The sequence below is a fragment of the Psammomys obesus genome, unplaced genomic scaffold (assembly GCF_907164565.1).
Source record: "Psammomys obesus unplaced genomic scaffold, mPsaObe1.curated_primary_1811, whole genome shotgun sequence".
NCBI classification, from domain to species: domain Eukaryota; kingdom Metazoa; phylum Chordata; class Mammalia; order Rodentia; family Muridae; genus Psammomys; species Psammomys obesus.
The window spans coordinates 14,394,454-14,410,729 of NW_026591086.1; the positions used below are offsets into that span (position 1 = coordinate 14,394,454).

A 16,276-nucleotide genomic window follows, 5' to 3' on the forward strand; every position below is an offset into this window, starting at 1 on the left:
TCTTAAAATAATGACTACATGTCTTTTTTAAACTTTTTATTGGTTCTTTGTGAATTTCACATCATGTACCCCAAACCCACTCATCTCCCTCCCCCATAAACTTCTTCCATCCTTGCCAGCTCGACCCCCAACAGAGAAAAAAAAATCTCATTGTGGAAGTGTATAGTGTATGATTAACATTTCTTAATTTCTCTTCTTTTCCAGAAGTCAGGTTGTAAATGGGCTGCTTTTCAGGTCCACGAACTTATCATGTTATGAATTCTTTTACTACCAGAGTCTATTTCTCATCCAAATAATGAATGTCATATATGTGCTTAGACTGTGCTGGAACTAAACATGGGATTTAGGCCAGATACATTTTTCCAACTTTTTGTTGGGTGATCTAGGATAGATCTTGAGTCTCCTTTCTCTTCTGTGTAAAGCTGGGATAAAATTTCCCACGCACAAAGATAGAATTGAAGAACATGTCCAGATGTGTGTCCTCAGTGCCTCTCAGTGGCTGGCTCAAGGCAGGGCCTGGACATGAGGTTCTCTCCCTGCAGAAGGTTGCCAGAGTGATGATTCCTGGCGGTGTACTAGCTACTCAAAAGTGTGGCCCCAAGATCAGCTCAGCGTGAAGGTTATTAGCTACAAAGTCTTGATCCCTATTGTGATGGATCAGACCCTGGGACCTGAGGCATTTCTAAGCACAGGAAGCCTGAGGAACGCTTTCTACCTAGAGAGTTTTAGGAAGTCTGAGTTTTAATCTTTTTCTATATTTTCTAATTTTATATCTTATGACCTTGTTGACATGAGTGGGGACAAGGTCTCCCAGGAGCAGCTAACTACTAGGGGTAGTAAATGAGGTCTGCATTGCAGACCAGATAACTCCCATCTAGATGATGCCTGTTCTTAGCCCAGCTGCCTCTTTCTGTCAGTCTCTACAGCCTGGAGAATCTCCCACCCTAAGCATTATAGACACCACACCTCTACCTCGTTGCCTGCTCAAATCCTCAAGACAGCCAATCCCAAGCCTTTCTCCTTGACTCACCTCTTCTTTCCCAGGGAGAACACCTTCAGCTCACTCCCTGCCTCCTGACCAGCCAGGCACCTCCCCAGGTGCCTCTGTGTAGCCCGAAATAACCCCCCCCAAAAAAAATAAACAACAACACCCATTTTGGAGACGGTAGCATGCCATCATTATCATGGCTATCATTCGCTGAGCTGCGGACTTCACCATATAGGAATAAAACAGCGACATGTTACAGTACAGCCACCCTTTCAGCCCTTTCAGTGGCTACTTTTCGGGTCATTTAGAGTGATGGTGGCCAGCAGAGCTGGGTGTCCTAATGGGGTACAACCAACAGGCTGAAACTCCAGGAGAATGCTAAGCTTCCTCATCAGTCCACACTGGCTTTTAAGTAAAGATGATCAAGGATCGCTGTGTACGAGGCTGCAAAGCTGCCTAACCTGCCATGACTGTGTTGAAGGCCAGTGGTACCCTAAGCAAGCTCTGAATGCGTCAGACACTGCTATTGTAAATGACGAGCCCCTCTAAGACAAAGGAACCATTTGCGTTCAAGCACACACATTTATTTGCCGTATGTATTTGAAAATGTCAGGGAAACAAACATACCCATCCCCCCGCCCCGCAGTTTCTTAATATGGTAATATACACTTTAGATAGAAACAGCTCCTGCCAGGGAACAGCTGTTATGTAAGAGGCCTCCCTTTCCACCTTTGTACTTCCCTCTTGTCTCCTGTGCTGAGGAGGATCCGAGTGTGTGGAGGTGAGTTCATCAAAGCTGAGGTTAATGCGAACAGACATTAAAAGATTGTAAACTAAACTTTCTCTCTGTGATCCAGTGGAGGGGACACCCCTCTTGGAAATATTCCATGTTTGCTAGAAACAGTCATTTTATTTTCTCTTAGACATCTTCTTTTATGATAATTTTATTAAGAAATTAGAGTTTAAGAAAAAAAAAAGAAATTTGAGTTTGGCTGGTAGTTTGCGTTAGGGCTGCCACTAGAAGAGGAAAAATTCCATGCATTGTCTTGTGAGAATAATTCTTATTTTAAAAATAGCTTCATTTGTCCCGATCATAATCAAGAGTCGGCTCCAGGCCCTGGCCACTTCACACACAACAGGACGCTACTGCCAACCAGTGTCTACAAATAACCTGTTTGCCTGCATGTCCGACACTGTCACGAGAAACCAGGGCCTTGTTCCTTGACGTGTTTTGTTTGATGATTCTTGACCCTTTTCCAAGAAACCTAGTTTGCCTAAGGGGGCCTGGCCTTGGGAAAGCCTGTTTGCATCTGCTTAGGAAAGTGTGCCTGAAATAGTGACTTATTTGGAACTGAGAACGAATGGAATGGGAAGGACAGATGAGCCAGTTTGAGCAGGCAGAGAGAACCTGGGCTTTTAGACTCTTATAAAAAGGGCTCTAACCAAGCAAAGCGCTTTGCAGAGCCTGGGTCCTGCCAGACCCATCTCCATGCAGCAGGCTTCGTCTCTGCCTGAAATCCCTCCTCTAGCAGCACCTTAAGTTATGTGATGGCATCTTAAGCTCCACTTAAACTCCTAGGATGGTGCGGGTCTCCCGGTTCAGCCCTGCAGACACCACTGCAGAGACTGCTCTCCAAGGTACGTTGACATTCGAAACTCAGTCATGTCCTGTGGATGCCTGTGGAATGCTCCTTGGTGATGTTGGGATCCAAATTCAAGTGCTTTCTCTGTTGCCAGGAGAGTTGACAAGTAGGCTGATGCATGGTTACTGAAGAGAAGGCTCCACTCTGCTGCCTTCTCACTTGCTGAACTGAGAAGAAACTAGCAGCCCAAACAGACAGGGGGTGGCGGGGGCTCACGTCTCTTCTACAGGAATGCAGAATGAACTGGGAAACCAACACAAAGATAGCAAACTCCTGCCACTGTGTGGCTTTTGGTACTCTCCCTTTATTGTTTCTTCTGCTTCTTTCTTTTAGTCTTCCTCACTTTTCTACCAGATGAAACTGGGTTCATTTGTTTGTTTTCATCTCCTGAAATCTTGTAACTCTGAACTGGCAAAGATGTTGAGCGAGGCTCTTAAAATAAATCTTAAAATCTTGAATTAATTTATATCTTTCTCTTGTATTTAAGAAGAAGATAAGAAACAAAGAAACACTGACCGCATTTAGACCGCCAGGGTTAAGTTTAGAGTGAATCCCATCTAGATACAATAGGAATGGGAATCTTACCTTTAAAAAAAAATTAAATCTTTCTTTGCACAATTAGCAAATTATTAAATGACCTTTTCTTCAATGTCTTCAAGCAGTTGCCTGTTCCCGCTAATAGGAGAACATGTTTTACAAGGTTCACGTTGATTAATTGACAAATGCTGATAAAATCAAAGCAGTGTTAAAACTCAGTGCTCCAACGGCAACATAAATTACATTTGTTCAATAATGTTCCAAGTGGCTATGCATTTATGCTTTACCTTTCAATAAATATCACTGTCTTAATTGAAACATCCATTGTGGAAATTTCTCTCTAAGGAGGACTGTCAGGATTCAGAGCCTGGGCCAAACTTTTTTATATCTGTGCATGGTTCTTTCCACAACTAAAACTACTGATTGCTAGCTTCAAGAAGGATGCTTTATAGCTTTTACGAAAATGGCATAAACACAGCTTAATATTGTACTTTGAAAATCACACGCCCTCAAGTGACTTTCATTTGCCTTGCTTTTATTTTTATTTTTTAACATCAATTACCCAAATAAATAAATAAATAAATGTTCTAAACAAATTACTTCATGTCACTCATAAATAGCATTGCATTCTTGGCTCACTGCCAGGCAGCTCCTGGGCTCCTGTAAGCCACTGTTACAGGCTTAGAGCTGACTTGTGCTCTCGTATGCTTGAGACCTAGGGATGCTTGCCAAACCCAGACTCCTGCTTTCAATGGGGAATGAATTGCTGTCTGCAAGGGTCTCATGAACCTTGTGTCAACCCCAAAAGTCTAGACAATCCCAAGAGGAGAAAGAAGACAGAAGACAGGAGAGTCTGCTACTTCTTCCCTGCTGCTTTTTCATACCCCTGGGACAGACTTTCACACCTTAGGCAAATGTGGCCTTTAGAAATGCCCAGTTCTTCCAGCCCCTCACTGGAAATAGAACCAGCACCAATGGCTGCATTCGTGCCCATTGCTTTCCAAGCCCCACAATCTGAAATCGTTCCTCAGGCTGCCTTCCTGGACCATGGCCTCCATTTTGACAGTAGGAGGGTCATGGTTGTAACCTCCATAACTCTGAAAGGCAAAAATCAAGTATGCACAACTCAGAAGGAATAAATCACCTCCTTCAAACACAATTCCCTTTTCTAGAATCAAAGAATGTTTTAATAAACATCCTTGAAGTGTTTAATGCAAACTTTGTTTCCCAGTGTGACCAGCCCAAGGTCACACAGTGAGTCAGGAGCCAACAATAACTGGAGGACTGGTCCAAATCTCTTGGGCTTAGGAAAGCCCTTGGAACCTACCTAGAACCAAACACTCAGGGAAGACAAGCAGCAGGCCTCGGTCTAACAGTTATCGTCTTTAATTTAGAGAGGAAAGAAGTTAAGTCACCAAGGCAAGTCCCCCTATCTTTCCTCCTACCAGCTTCTCTGCATGCAGATTATTTGACGGCAGTAACTGACAATCCCAACACTTCCTACATTTATCTGTCTTACATCCCTTTAAGTACTATCAGGTATGAGTGAACTTCATGTTAAGGACTGTGAACGAGCCAAATGATGCTACCGTCAATTGCTATTCAGTCCTAACGCTTCTCAAAAGCTTTGGTTGTATTGTGTGCCCCCAACGGCGGGACACTGTCTGTCCTCGCTGTATCAGGAGAGCCAGAGGACCACTGTCACTCCTGCCTTTGTCTAGAACTCCAGAGAAAGCAAAGAGCTCTCCTGCTGACTGTTCCCTCTCTGGGTAGGATCTTGTCTCATCCTTCTTGGTCCCTGTGGCAGAAGAGGGGCACAATGCAGATGTGAGGTCAGCAGCCAGTCTTCATGACCACTCCTAGGTGGGTGACTAAGGTGTGGAACAAAGATGACAGTTTCCTCTTCCTTCCTGTGGCAGATCCAAGTACTGATTACAATCTTCCAGGTCCCTAGAGCTGATTGCCTCTTGGGACCTCTTTCCTCCCCTTCCCCCAGCACACGTGACTTCTTAAGAAGACTGGGGAAAGATGCAGTTGTACCATGCCCTTCTCAGTACAAAAGTAACACTCCTTATTCACAGGCACCCTGGGCTGATGCTCCTCAGCTTTGGCAACGCAGAGGCTCTCTGTGTCCTTTGCTCCTTCACACCAAGATTCCTAAACATCCCAAGTTCGTGAGTCTGGTCCAAAAGAATTCATCTGGTTTGAGATTTTTTTTTCCTCTTGCTAAACAATGCAAACCTAAACATTTTTAAGAAGTAAAACACTTTGTGTGTGTGTGTGTGTGTGTGTGTGTGTGTGTGTGTTCATGTGCAGCCCATACATATATGTGTACCTGTATGTTGAAACTGGAGGTGAATATTATGTGTCTACTTCAATTCTCAACTCGCTACTTGTATTTCGAGGCAAGGTCTCTCACTGAGCCTGGAGCCTTTACCAATTCTGCAACACTAGCTGGCCAGAGAGCCCCAGAGTTCTGCCTGTCTTCACTTTCTAATATGGAAATTTCAGGCACATATGGCTATTACTGGGCTTTTGCATGTTCTCTAGAGGACTAAACTCATATCCTCATGCTTAAGTGAGGATGGAGGGAACCATCTCCTTAGCCCCAGAGGTAAATCAGTTTTAAACGTGGAATTTGAAAAGCTTGGCATCGATAAGCTGATTTGTTATCTCTACTTGGGATGCCTCTTCAGGCTAGTTTAATCCCATCCATCCTTTAAGACTTTGTTCACGTGTCTCCTCTGCTTGGTTCCTACCCTTTCTATGCCATGCCTCGTTCTTTGTCCTGTGCTTGGAGAGTAGCTTAATCATAGCACCAGGAGATAGCACTTATCTCCAGGATATTACAGCCAGTTATATACAGCTGTTCTCCAACTCAGTGTATCTACAGGGCAAGTGCATGGCGCCTGGTAGACCTCACATCACCTGCACAGTGGAAACTGCCCTGGAGTTCTGTATATACTGCTGGGCTGAACCGGATTGTGTCAGCACCAGCTCTTTTAATAGAAAGGCTCTGAGCTTCCAGAAGGTTCATCAATAAAAGTGTCTTCTGAAAATTCCTGAAGACTTAAAGCTTTATATTCTTATTTTTAATATGAAAATGTAATATAAAGCCAGCCATGTATTTCTATATATATGAAGTAATTGAGCAGGGAAGAATTTCATTTTTTTTAAAATCACATTTACTTTGCATTGTATGAAACAGGTAAATGTGTAAATTTGACGTGCAGAACCAAACATGTATTAAAACTTACTAAAATAGCCATTTGGGTTTCTATGTAAATGACAAAGTTATCAAGAAAGTTGCCTTTTATGGAGAAGAATTTTTTCTAAATGACAAAAGGACTTCTATGTTCTAGTCAAAATCTTGGAGCAAACTTCATGGATTTCTAAAGTATGTTTATAAGGATGGACATATTCCTAAGAAGTGGTTTTACTTTATACAACAAGTATAAAATTAATAACTCCTCTCACTGTCATAAAATCTGTATGTATTATGTATTGTTTCTGGTTTAGTTAATAATAAAATCTGCCTTACTGATATTTAATGATATCTATAAGGTTTAACACAAATCTTATTTGAAGGAAGCCACATGCTACAACTTTGACTTGCTCATGGGAATGTTGTGGCAATTCCAGAACTGGAGAAAAAGAAGAAGAAAGAAAGAGGGAGGGAGGGAGGGAGGGAGAGAGGGAAAGAAGGAAGGAAGGATGGAAGGAAGGAAGGAAGGAAGGAAGGAAGGAAGGAAGGAAGGATCACTCACAAATGTCAAAGACACACTTCCCAAAAAACCAAAAATATTGTATGTGGACCTGATATTTTATATCATCTTTGTTTAAATGTATCTGTTTTCCTTTTACCTAGATTGACTAAAAGGTGCTTATAGAGGGTGTGGTTTGTGTGGGGGTTGGGCGTCCTTCAGTATACCACTGTATCCAGACAGAATACAAGGTCACCACTGCCTCTCCTCCCTGTCAGCAGTGAGTACATGAAGTTCTTTTAATAACATTCATTGAAAGATAATATTCCTGACTGTGGAATTGTGTCTTTAATATGCCCTCAGCATATATCATAGGACAACCCTGGTGGTGCTTTTTAAAAAATTTTTAGATTAGGTTCTTCGATGCATAAACTCTACTGTTGACCTTTTTCAGTAAACAATACTGGAAATATTGAATATTTTTAAAATTCAAAGGCAGCTTTTGAAATGTGTTTTCATTTTCTCGGACAGCTGAGACCTAGCTGTACTAAAACCCAGCTAATCTGAGGTCAGTGAAGAACCTGAGACTCAATCATACTCTGCCTTCTCAGCTCGCTTTAGCCCCAAGGGCAGAGACTATGAGATCTGATTGGTTCAGTTCTCTCCTTATATTGGCATTTTTATTTCCCCAAAGATCTTTCCATTGTGCCTAAGGATTTGTATCATAAGCATATCATTTGGGCCAATATACCTGCCTCACCCAATTTTAATTAAGTAGTAATGCTGATCTTTATCTATTAGAATTTTATTTTAAACAAATAAGTATCTCTCTTTGTTTTCTATCTTTTAAAATGCCCTTACTTGTCTGTTTCTTCTCATCCCCCAAAAAATATCTAAGGGAGACCCCCCATCTCATTAAGAGATGCCATTCAACTTTTATTACTGGTCCTTTGGATGACAATATACACAGACACATCCCACATTGCTGACCATGGACAGCCGATCCATAGTCCTGCCCTGGGGCAGACAGGAGTCAGGACAGGCCTCCAGGTGGAAAAGCTCCATCTGACCAGTTCCACTGCATTAAAAATTAAAATCTACTCAGAAGCAGGCTGCTCACTCTCGCCTGGAGCATATAGCAGTCACCCCTCTTAGTGAATAGGCTAAGGGCCACCCTGCTTCCTTTTTCTGTATCTCCTTTGTCTTTGTGTGTCATCTGACAGTCACTGTTTCTGACTGAACAATGGATGCAACTGTGATCATTCTAAAAACCACTGAATAGAATACTGACTTAGGAAAACATAAAACCGTTGTAAAAAAATGGTAGACATAAATTTAAGTTGAGCCCAATATAATTCCTAGTGTGTTCACTGGAGCCTCCAGTTAGCAGAGCATCCTTTTGTGGTGCTAACTACCAGAGAGAATTTGCAAATGATACAAACGCAACTGTGCATTATAGGCGCTAGTGAATGTTTTGGGTGGAATATGGAGTCATTTCTATTTCTTAAGCCTAAACTTTATACATCCAGCACTATGTAATGATTACTGATCTTAGAATGATAGTCCGAATACATCAAAATTAGCATAAGCAGACAGCACAGCTCTCAGTCTGGCTTTGTCTTTCCTGACTGAGAGAGAAATCTTAAGAGTACTGGTTGGTTAATTTTGTAAAATGCCTTTGATTTAGCTGATACCCTCTGATGATTAGATTAAGAGGGTGCAGTTTTGGTAAAAATATCACTGTGTATGTAGCCTTCTTGGCGTGTCCTATCAAAGCACATATCCTATCATTTTGTCTCACTACCGTTTTCAGTGTCTGCTTGATAACATCAATTGAAGCACATTTTCTCTTTAGTCAAATTCTACTTCAATCAGAACGTAGTGTCCTGTCATTCCAATAATTCAACTTTATATTTAATATCTTCATTACTTTGTAATTATAATAATCACTTGTACCTCCAAGAAATGATACTTAGTGACTTTTATTACAGTTAAGCCATTTTGAAGCGTTGTCCAGCCTTTTGGCATTAGGACAGGACATTGTTATTTCTCTCTTTCTATATAGTTCACACTTGAGAACCATACAGTTTAGTTATAAAAGTAAATATTATAAATAATATCTCATAATATTTCAAATAAATTTGCAATTTGTGGTGGAAATACTGAGAGAAAAGTTCATAGAAAAAAACGATGCATTTATATAAAGAAAATCATGGAGCTTAAGAAAGAATTAAGATCCCACGTGGTGGCCCCCAATCTTCAGTAACTCAAGTTCTAGGAGATCCAGTGACCTCTTCTGGCCACTGTGGGCTCCTGTACACCAAAGGTGCATACTCTGTCACATACACAGTCATACACACACACATGCCCTCCCCCCCCACACACACATTAATTAAAAATAATTTTTAAAAAAATCAACAACAAAAGAATAACTCGCCGAAAGAAAGCTCCAAAAGTGTAAGAAATACAAGAAAATGTCCATCAGGTCTTTCCAGTGACTTCAGTCATCACTCTGTCTACAAGGCACAAACCCAGGAATGCTGCATCACACGCATGGACCCATGAGGCCCAGAGTTACGAAGGCCGTCTTAGAAAACATCCAACCCAACTGTATACTGAGTGTCAATCAAACTTCATTCTATTAAAAAAAAAAAAAAAAAGCGTTATTGTTTTTTTTTTTTTTTTTTACATTCCCCACTGGCTATAAAACTAGTCCTCCTGGCTATCAGATCCTGATACTCATCATCAGACTTCAGAGCTGTTGTTTAGAATTCTTGATCCTCACATGAGACACAGAAAAGCAAGATTTTCCGAGGTGGAAACAGTCGTAATTATGGGTGGAGACCCACCTGGGTGGAGCCACGTCCAGCAGAGGTAGAACAGCACTGTGCGACAAACGGCACGTCTGCAGCATTCCTACAGTGCGAAGCAAGCGGTCCCCAGACCCCCACCCCCACCCCCACCCCCGAAAGCATGCAGGTCCTCTTAGACTCCATCGGCTCAAGACAGACGCATCTGTAGAGTGCCCGTGCATTCCTCCTGGGCTAAATGGGTCCTCTCTCTGTCCCTGGCCTGAAGTATGCCGTTTCTGCCACATTCCCCTGAGCCGAAACCTCGGAAGAGCTTTTGACCGTTGCCTTCTGGTGCCCGCCTCACACCTGCCACTTCTTCCTGTCACCTGTGCGGTCCAGTTGCTCACTTGTATCACCTGTGCAAACCCCAGAAACCTCTCAGGACCTTCTCCTGTCTCTATCTCCCCTGCTACTGCCCCATCTGCTCTTGTTTCTAGTAAATTCCACTGAATGGGAGCCCAGGGTGGGCTTCTTTCCCCGTGGAGCTTACCTTCCACTCTGATATAGAAATTATTGCTTTAAATTGCCAATTTTGTCCTGCCGCTCCCGATCTGAGATGCTCTGTCAGGCACCCCGCCAGCTGAGGAGGTAGTGCTTCCTAGCGTGGCCCCTGCGTTCAGCAGAGTTTCTCACCATTTCATCCTTAGCTCTGCGAACTCCAGACAACCCAAGGTGCAAATTCTCTATAGCACGCCACATGAGTTTTCCTCCGTATGATCCTCCGTCCCTTTTGGAGTATTGCTTAACTGCAATAGACCATCATTTGCTCCATTCTCCTTCTAATGTGTGGAAACCGCTCTCATAGTTGACCATTTTCCCCAGTAAGTAAGTGGTCATCTAAACCTGGCAGCAGGGCTGTGAAATTCTAATAGTCACTGTAGTTCGTTTTCCAGGGCTGCTCAAGCTAAAAAATTCAAATTTTCACTGGAGAACGACTTTATCAAGTCGTGTCGGTGTTGGGGCCAGACTCACACTTGTTTTTCTGAGAGTAGTTGATTAAATGACCCCACCTCAGGGTTTCCACTTTACCTCGGGCTGAAATTCCATACTTACCTTGTTTATTCTACGTTCCTAATGTCCAGGTGATTTCACTGTAGGGGACACTCACAAAATGAGAGTAGAACGGTATTGTCATCTGCTTATTAGTAATGTTTTTAACTGAAAATGTTGCTGTTTTCCCCTTATTCTTCCTGTTAAAACTTTTTTGATTTTCATGGTGTGTGTGTGTGTGTGTGTGTGTGTGTGTGTGTGTGTGTGTATGCATGTGTGTGCATGTATGTGCGAATGCACCACAGTTATATGGGTGTCCACGGAGGCTAGGAGAAATCATAGTCCCTAAAGCTGGAGTTACAGGTAGTTTTGAGCCTCCTGATGGAAGGGGGAAGGAGTTAAGAGAAAAGGGCTCCCCCTTTCTGTGGTCTACAGGAGGAGATAAGGGAGATACAATCGGGATATAAAATGAATAAATTATATAAAAAAAAACTAAAAATATGCTGAATAAAATTAGTTTTGTAAGAAAAAAAAAGTACCTAACTCTAGCCCTCTGGAAGAGCAGAAGTGCTCTTAACCAGTGAACCATGCCTCCAGCACTTAAAATCTTTCAGTGTTTTGGAGCAATAACCTCCCTGGACTTAGGTCTCCCGCACCTGAGTTGTTCCCCGAAGAATCATTTCCGCAAGCTGTGACAGCACTTACTTCCCTGCCACCCACCACTCACGCTTTCGGAGTCCAAACGTAGCAGAGGCGCTCCTGCAAGTAAGCCTCCTCTCTGTAATAGCACGCCGACTCTGTTCTGTATGTGGTCACTTCATTCCGTAATTAAATGTTTATTTCACAGCCTCTCCTAAACTCAGTGGAGCTGGTTTGTGTTCACAGCACACATCCTGCTCGGAACTGCCCGAAGGCCTTTCATTAAGGCCTCGCTTTGGATCTGAGTAGGAGCAATGTTGTCTGTCTGTCTGTCTTCACCGTCAGTAACTCAAGGTTGGAGAGCATCTTTGCTCTAAGAGCCCAGTCTCCCTCCTGTCATTGACTTTTTTGCAGCCAGTCAATACGAAGTCTGTTATATACTTTCTTCCCTGTCACCAAGGTTATGAACACTGCCGCCATTGCTGTCCTGATTTAATGAGTGCTATCAATCTGTCCCCTGTGACTTTATTTAAAGCTCTCTTAAAACATACCGTAATATTTTGTGTATTGTTTTGGTCTCTTGGTTAATGAATTCTGAGATTCCTTTTCTTGCTATAAAAGCATGCTTTATTTTCCTTCTACTACAGTGATCTTCTTTACTCTGTGAACAGTAAACCCTAGTTTTAGCATTTCATGAGTTCGTAAGTACATGCTTATGTTGCCAAGGCTCCCTTAATCTTGCAGAGCCATCTTCCTTAAAGAGGTGTACTTCAGTTTTCCAGTTGATAAACCAGCATTTTTATATAGGAAAACATTGTATTTAGCATGCATGGATTTAAATCCCTTGACATTTTCCAGAAAGCAACATTTTTGAAGAATAAAACAACATTTTTTAAAAATAAACCTACCATTGTAGTTATGCACAGGCAGAGAAAGCATTCTCTGGGTATGCTCGCTAAAGTGTAGCACAGCAGCGAGGCAGGGCACTTCTTTCAGGAGCCTGCAGAGCACTCTCCCAGTCTCACAGGTCCTGGTCCCTGCCCCGAGTACCTGCCCACCTCTCTTGTCTCTTCTCACTAAGGACTTTGTATCTCTCGAGAATTTGTCAGATTCTGCAGCTCTGGGCTTCTTCCTTGAGCCACAGATAAGAATAATGTCTTCCTTCTCTCTTCAGCCATACGCTTCTACAACAAATAATTTTCTTTAATATTGCTTATCTTAATATCCGTGACTGTGGCTTAACATCCATGACTGACCATCTGTGTCTTAAGACCCACCATTCTGTATGGGGAAGTAAAAACTGATGAGTATGCAGGATTTAATTTCTTAATGACTATCTTTTCAAAGGTGGCAAAAGCCCTCTCAGTATAATACCAGGTGAGTGTATTATATGTTCTTTTTAAACTGGAATAAGATGTATAGGAAGTTAATTCAGTTTAGTTTCTCAAGAATTGGAAACATAACCTTCGTCATATAGTTTTAAAGTCTTGGATGGTATTGAAAGGACCTTAAAGCTGGTTGCAATGAAGGCAGAAGGGACAAGTGATATACCTAAGGAGATGGCTTTCCCACACCCTTTTCTCACCCATTGATAGTGCTGTCAGCTGTTACTGGGAAGCAAAGGGTTGTGCCCATTGTGCTACAAAATAGAATGAGCCCAAATGGCCAGCCCATAATCTGCCCAACAAACAGCTCTTTCCTATAATGTGGAACAACAGTGAGGTGGCTTCTCCCTCCTATGTGGACTCTGCTCCACATTATGGACTTTCTGGCCAGAATGGCATACTCGGCTGCATGGTCCATTAGCTTTACATTTTCCAGTGACCATGAAGGAAAATGATGTTCTCTGGTAAGATGGCATCACCACGACCCCACAACCCACCAGTCAAATCCTTACAACTAGCCCGTCAGCTACCTGTTGGCGGTTATGCTAAGAGGTTGCTGTAGCTTCTTGCCTCTTAATGCTTTGAAAACCACCTGAAGAGAGACACAAATACCGAGATCCCTCCCACCCCAAATGACCATGAATGCAAACTGGGACATATGACAGATACATAGAACACTGGTTGCCAGAATGCCCTTGTTCAGTTTTAGTGGTAGATATAAGCTTAATAATTTCACTACAGCTGTATAGTCAAAGTATATATTTACTTATTGGTACATTCATCTATTAAATTACCCATTTTAATCTCATCTTATACAATAATACAGGTGAAGTCCTCCTTTTTAAAATGTATTTCTTTCTATCATATGCTAGATTGAACCATATGAAAGTGCTAATATTTGACTAGTTTTTAAATCCACAGAAACATCAATTTCACATGGCTCAGAGCAAATTTGACTATTAAAAATTAAAATAATGTTTTTCTGTTCCCTCTTAAGTCCCATACCTGAGGGGATGCTGGAGTTAGAGGGGCAAGAATTGATCATGTAAGGAGCCTCCGAGAAGGTGGGCCTTGATGTGAGCCAGAAAGGAGGGAGGCATGGGAAAGTAGCAGGTACACACAGGGTGGCTGCTGTGAGTACCAGCAGCCTAAAGGAAAGCTGAAGGCGTGGCAAGAGCTCCATTCTCCTTTGATAAAAATTCTAAACTTTTGTGTTAGTTCCTGAAAAGCAGGTTTCCTAGAGCCTGGAAACTCTTGCAAAACCTCTCTGATGGTAACAGAAAAATTATTCTTGCATTGTTACTAATGCCTAGAGTGGGGACTGGCATTTCTATTACAGAATGTGTGGCTGTCACAGAGTGGCCACCTTGGCAGTGGCTCTGTAGCCTGAGTCAGCAGGCATTCACCCAACCTCATGGAGACAGCTGCCTGGGCTGTCAAGTCCCTGTGAAGGGTCTAGTGCCAAGCTTAGCAGCTGAGAGGCTGAACCTCCTTCCAGTTCATCCTGGAGGCTGCCTTGGCCATTCCTCAGACATCTTCATGTCTTTCTCGACAAATCTTACTTTACTCAGACTTAAGCCTCCGCCTCCGGCCTTTGTCCTTACCAGTTACTTATAATGGGTAACCACCCAGCACATTCCTTAGAGTGCGCTTATTAGAGTATATCAAAGGTCATTTTCCCAGCTTCAGCTTCTCTGACTGCTGTGCTCCTCTCAGGCCTAGCTTAGCCCAGCTGGAAGTGTGTGCCAACAGAGAACAGTGAGGCATCTGACCAATGGGCCATGGAACAGCATGAACCACGGTTTTGGAATGAAAGAGGAACAACTGTTTTATAATGTGTTGAAAAACTCACTGAGTGCTCCAAGGCGTGGAAATGTTCCATCTTTACTTTTAAAGCTAGCTAGCGTTTAGGAAAGTGGGGGGCAGTATTTATTCTTTTCTTGTATATCAAGAAAATGAAAAAAAATACAGGTATGAATATATTTTCTTACTTTTCCTTTTAAGATCTTATTTTTCAAGACCTTATTTTTCAAGATCTTATTTTTCAAGAACTTATTTTAAGTTCATAGTGATACTGAGCAGAAGGTAAAGGAATTTCCAATATACTTCCTGTACTCAGAATGCGTTAACACACCCTCTCCATTAATACTCCCAGCAAAGTGGAACATTGACTACAATTGACAAACCTACATAGTTACATCATTCAAAGTCTACAGCATATTTGTTTTAAGGGATTAATTATTCCTGTGTGGCCGAATGAAAGAATCATGGCTATTGCTTTGAGTTAATGATACCCTTTTTTTTTTTTTTAAGTCAACAGTAATAAGCACAAAAAAGTGCATAAATTAATCTCAGGGCTGAGTGAGAGAGAGGCTAAATGACTCACAAATCTTTAAAATGTCAGAGTCATCTTATTTCTTGTGGATGCAGCAAGCTGTAACTTCTGGTGATTACATTTCATATTCCTTGAAGATATAGCAAATTGTATTTATTTAAGTGAATCACCCAATATGTTTGTATATTTGCATTTTTAAATGGTAGGTTTTTTTTATTATTAATATGTGGTTATCACTTATCAAGGCCAGAAGATTAGGAGACTGACTTCTGAAGATGGCTTGTCCCAAAATGAGAGAAAGGTCCCAAAATGAGAGAAAGGTCCCAAAATGAGAGGGCCCATCATGCCATGCTTGAACGAAGAGTGGGACATGGAGCTCTATGTCTACATCAGTAGAGGAACTGAGAGGAACACTAGGCAAGAACCCTTATGTTTAGGATTGGCTAGGCAAGATAACTTAAGTAAATTTGCGTGTAAGGAACTGGTTCCTGGGCCCCGCATGATGAAGGGCAGAACTGTGGCTTAGCATCGAAGAAATCCAAAACAAAAAAAGTAGCTTGGGAGGTGGTGGGCTCCTGTTCTATTGGTTTACATTTGTACAGCGGTTCCAGACGATGCCTGGAGAAACAGTCTAACCCCTGGGAGAACCCGTTTCCTCCAGCGCCTGTGAGGCCACTGGCATCACCATAAAAAGATAAAATACGGAAAGTAGAGATCTAAGAAATGCAGCATGTGTGAACATACGCATATTCATTCACACAGACATCATGATTATTCAATGAATTTGAGTGTGTGGGAGAGGGAGGGTTTATGTATATGCTATTAGGTACTGTTTTTGGCTTGTGACAATGTAGCAGAAAGAAACATTTTTAAATGATTAAAAATAAGCCTATCCCCATTGAAGGCTAACTTGCCAGGGGAATCTCTATGTGATATAACTTTAGATCCTGAGAAATCCATAAAGTAAGGTTTATAGAAAGATAGAAGGTAGCCAGGTTTGCAGTTACAGATGAGGCTAGTGACAGTCCAGGAGCAAAGATTTGGGTCGGGTCAGCAGAAATGGGCTGCTGGGAGTGGGAGGGAGAGGGCTGGTCTGCAGGACCTTGTGGGTGGACCAAATGCAGCATCACCAAGCCAAGAACATGCCTGGCAGTCTCACAGGAGATTAACAGGCCCTTTGCTTCGTGAGAGGAAGAAGTCACA

At 42.2% G+C, this 16,276-nt stretch overlaps 1 protein-coding gene across 6 annotated transcripts in view; it reads left to right on the forward strand.

Moving 5' to 3' along the window:
• The window catches only part of Enox1 (ecto-NOX disulfide-thiol exchanger 1), a 557,275-nt gene that overhangs the window by 314,942 nt on the left and 226,057 nt on the right, over positions 1-16,276 (forward strand). The window contains exon 1 of one of the 6 annotated variants that reach the window (XM_055609751.1): positions 2,604-2,626. The exons of the other annotated variants lie outside the window; for them this stretch is intronic. The gene's annotated coding sequence lies outside the window, so the exon portion shown is untranslated. Of the gene's footprint in view, positions 1-2,603; positions 2,627-16,276 lie in introns of those variants that run through there. 6 annotated transcript variants of the gene reach the window in all.